Source organism: Limulus polyphemus, unplaced genomic scaffold (assembly GCF_000517525.1).
Source record: "Limulus polyphemus unplaced genomic scaffold, Limulus_polyphemus-2.1.2 Scaffold4897, whole genome shotgun sequence".
In the NCBI taxonomy this organism is placed as follows: domain Eukaryota; kingdom Metazoa; phylum Arthropoda; class Merostomata; order Xiphosura; family Limulidae; genus Limulus; species Limulus polyphemus.
The window spans coordinates 26,760-31,746 of record NW_013670507.1 but is presented as its reverse complement, the minus strand read 5'-3'; positions in this window follow the sequence as shown (position 1 = coordinate 31,746).

Here is a 4,987-nt window from a genome sequence, read left to right as displayed (position 1 = left end):
ACCAATATTATCGTGTAACCATGGGAACAGCCTTTCATATACCTGATGCCACGTGGCTAGCAGGTGTTTTGATCACAAATTATCCCATTAAAAATAATGAAGTTTTCTGCTTATTCTAAGGTAAAAAAATTTAATACGACTACTGGATGTAAAAACTATTTTATTTGTTACAAATATGTTAAGCTTTAAATTAAACGTAGATATCTGTTCCTCTTTACTAGGTCTTTGTGTGCCTATAAATATCTAGACACAGGTACGTGATTTTATTTCGAAAGTGAGGAGGGTAGAAGAAGAATAGTTATTATATGTTGAACCATAACAAACTCTTGTTTATCTATTGATGTCGTTCGTGTTGTTTTATGCTTGGTTCTGGTGCGGCTGGTAAGTACGATAAACTATAATTTTAAAATTACCCCTCCAATCCCCTGTTATTATTGATGAAAAGATTAGGCGGATATGCTCTCCCCTCCCCCCCAAAAAAAACATTTATGCCCAAATAACGTTCAGTTAGTTAAAAAAATAGATAAACTAGAATACTTGCATCAATAGAAAAATCCCACAAAGTATGCAACATTTTGATAAACTGTTACAACGTGATTACGTACAACAAATTCCTATCGAGCATTATGGTGGGGAGGGGCTTTTGCTAACGGAATAATACTGGGGACAGCTCTAACTTTTAACGATAACTTTGTGCAGAATGTTCATGATATGTAAGGCTCTTCGATCTCGTTTCCGATATGAATTTCTTATTCTACTTATATAAACTTGTGTGACTGGAGCAGGTAATGTCTTCCTCACAGTACAGTCGACACTGTAAGTGTAAACTACAGGCTATTCTTCATGTTAATGATAAAAATTGTCATGTTTTCAGTCGTTTAATTTTCACTTGGATAAAGTATCACGAAATTTTTAGTTGGCCCTAAAAAGTTACTTAAGAATTCAGTCGCATAGAAAACTTTAAATTCGTTTAAAAAGAATATCTCGGGAAATTACTAAAAATTACTAAGATATAATTTATGGTTCTTTGATTTTATAATTGTGCCACTAGATGGAAAGAAAATCGCTCCCCCCCCCCAAATAATCAATATTATTGCCCTCTCGTGGTGCTTGTATATCTAACTTGTTAGTAATTCAAAACTACGATACTCTATACAACCCGAGCGCTTTCGAAAAGTAGACCTTTCTTCTTCAGGAACAAAATGTAAAGTAAAGTGTGAGATAAAGTGAAGTTTAACTGATGTTATGTATGCTACCATGGAAATCCGGAAGTGTTTTAATTTTTGAGTAGCTTTCAATGTATTGTTACAAGTGTTTCATACTTCCGGTGCAATACTACCGGAAACAAGCATGTTCGATGTAAATAAGTTAGAAATGTATTGTTTTAAGAAAAGAAGTGGTCAAGAAAAACTACACTAAGTGTTAATAAAGTAAAATAGAAATTAGGTATAAAGATTAATTAAAAAAGGGAATGTTAAACAAATATAATTTTAAAACAAACTGAAAAATATCATTAATAAGTATTAGGGTTAAAAATTGAAAATTCACGTTACATGAACAACAACAACAAAAAACTATTTTTATGACCGAGAATAACTTAATGATCGGAAATCACTAGTTTCAGGATCTACATTTATTCCACAAGGTTGAACAGCATTTAAAGTTGCAATGAGATAGGTTTCTCTTATCTCTCTATCGGCTTTAGTTTTGAAATGGGTTTCAATGCCGATGAGACTCGCATAATTAATAGAATGACCGGAACTAGGGAACAGGGAGTTCTTTTGCGGTGTTTATAGATTTTTGGTTATTGAAACGTTCTTTAAGATTTGTTTGTCCTACATAATGATTACATTTTTATACTGTACGAGGTAAAATAAAATTTGTATTGTGTTAGTCATTTCTTTAGAAATTTTAAAGTGTTTATGGTCATATTTGTCGGTGGTTTTATAAAATTGCAGGTTAGACAACGAGCTTTATTTCATAAATGAAAAGCCTTTCTTTGATAGATCTAATTTACTTTTTCGGATATCTTTAAGACTTCTCTTCTAATTGGTGACGAAGGGAACAATATTGTTGGCTGAGATGTCCAGTTTTGTTTGAATTTATTGCAGCTATTTTTACCACTTCACCCCTTCTGGATCGTATGTCAATAAATTCTACATCTCGAGGGATAATATTTGTTATATAAATAATAAAGATCTCTTTATACTCCTAAACTTTTTTTTTACCTCTGCTACATAGGCTAAATAATCCTATTTTTTAAACAGATAAAAAATCTTTTTTTTTCTCTTCGTAGTTCATGACTACCTGCTCATAAAATAACGTCAACTTAAAAATGCAATAACTGAAATAATACATTTTTCTGTCCATTTAGTTATTCGATTTACCTTTAACGTGCGTATGACAACAGGTTTAAATTGTTGTGTGTGTGTTCTTTTCAGTTTGTATTTTACGCTGTAACCCTTGAGAAAGGCGTAAGCCGAAACGTGGGGTATGAATAAAGTATTTTTTCTTATTTTTCTGGAATGTTTTGGTCATTTTTTGTAAACATCCTCCAGTCTGCTATGCAAGGTTTAAAAAAACCGATACAAATGTAATGGACTTTGGAATGTTTTGGTCATTTTTTGTAAACATCCTCCAGTCTGCTCTGCAAGGTTTGAAAAAACTGATACAAATGTAATGGACTTTGGAATGTTTTGGTCATTTTTTGTAAACATCCTCCAGTCTGCTCTGCAAGGTTTAAAAAAACCGATACAAATGTAATGGACTTTGCATTCTAATACAATTTACATTTTTCTTCCCAATATATTTGTCTGAATATACACCAGGTAGGTACTGTGGTTTAACTGTGTACAAACTGCACTGTTTTATTTAATTCTATACCACTTTTGATTTTAAATATTTAAATTATTTAATGGATAAATAAAGTACTTCCATATCATATTGAGAGTTTGACTGTTCCCAAAGATACAATAACACACACATTTCATGATTCAAGCCATCTTTATTTCTTAGATTGATATAATTATACACATATGATTTAATCTTTGGTGACTATCACTAAAGCCCAAGTATCTCTGAAAAAGTTGCAACATGTACAATAGCCTGACATGTTCCATTGGTGAGATTTCATCTAAAAGCATGATGACGGCATTTGCCTAATTTCTATTCAAACACAGCTGGATATTATTCGATTATCTTTCATATTACTTGAAGAAAAACTCTCAAAATACGCATCATATTTTAGAAAGTTTGTAATCTATGACAAAAAAAATATAAACAAAGTATATATAAATCTGAGAAACCAGTTTCTTATTAAGACACTCTTCGTCACTTGTCCACGTCTCATAACTTACCCGGAACACGTTTGTTGTCTACAGCTGAATACTGATTTCAAAGATAACTTTATGAGTAACGAAACTTGCAGTCTATTTGGTTGTTGTTAAGCACAAAGCTGTACAATGGGCTGTCTGTGCACTACAAGCCCTAAAGCTTACTGAAGAGCCACAAAAACATTTCTGAAATTTGTCCCAAAATCACTGTTATTTGACTATTTAGCCTAAACAATGTGATAATGAATAAAGTTGTTCTTTCTTTATAATTTTATTAACATCGCTAATGTGTTATTAATCACAGCTGTGTATATCGGTAATAATAATTTTCTCATGTCACAAGCTTGTATGAATGTTATGACATGAATGAGATGTAATTGTTTATTTGATCTGTATTTTACGTAATGCTCCACTAATTGATACAGTTTCTAATGAAAGATTCTGATATTATTAAGAATAGAAAATGTATAAGATCATTTACATGTTCTAATTTAAAAATCAGATTTTTTACATTTAGCAGTAAATCACTTGATACAAACCTTCAGTCCTTTGTACTATTTCTAAGTGTAAATTCTAAAAGATCTTTCCCCCAGTACAGGCCTTATCACTTCTTTTAGCCCTAATCTAAACAAGAGTCAGTTTGATTCCCATCAGACATGATTGTTATTAACACTCCTGTATATCTACTATAACTGTTTAAAGAAAAGCCATTCAATGCTTTTTTCATGCTAAATGTATATGCTGCCATAATATGAAATTTTAACATTCTCATTGCACAGTTTCCATAAAAATAAATATACTTAATTTTCTTTCTCAGAAAATATTAAAACTTCTTAAACAAACATGCATATTTTAACCAAAAAATATAAAGACAACTATATGAAATTATCTAACAGGTAAATTTAATCTATTACAGGTATTATTAAAAGTTAAGTCAAGCAGTACAACAACCCAAAGATACTCCAGAAGAGTGGTTCTCAAGTTTTAGTAACCCAAGGACCCCTTTTAATTTAAAATATTTTCATGGACCCCCAAACCTATCGATTCTCTGTTCGTGAAAAGTTGTATACTAAAATCGAATTTTTTAATTCATATAAATATAATTTTATGAAAAACATTTTTGATTCTATAAAACATTTTTTTAAATATTTTTATGAAATTTTGGACATCACTCGCAGACCCCAGTTTGAGAACCACTGCTCTAGAAAATTCAGACCTCATAAAATACTAAACGAACAACTTTAAAGGCACACTGTTTGTTCTATTACTTTGGCTTACCAAAAGACACTGTAAAAATATCTTTGAACATGAGTATTTTAACTAGTTAAATATTACTCCAAAATAGAGTAGTGAAGAATTCAGACAAATGATGAAATTACTTGTTAAGAGCAATGCATGAACGTCTTGATGTTGAGAAGAGATGTGTTTCAAAAAACATCATATTTTATTTAAGAAATAGAACCTGTTCTCTGTTGTTGAGTGCTGATTTTCTAAGTAATGGTTTCCAATTTGTGTAGACAGGTCCCTTTCATTGCTGACTTGTAAAATAATTTTGAACTGCTGTTTGGATGGCTGAATATCACTGCACTCCATGTCTTTGCCGATGCTAGTGGGATGCATTCTCCCCGTATAATGTTAACAGTTGTTCTCTTTCT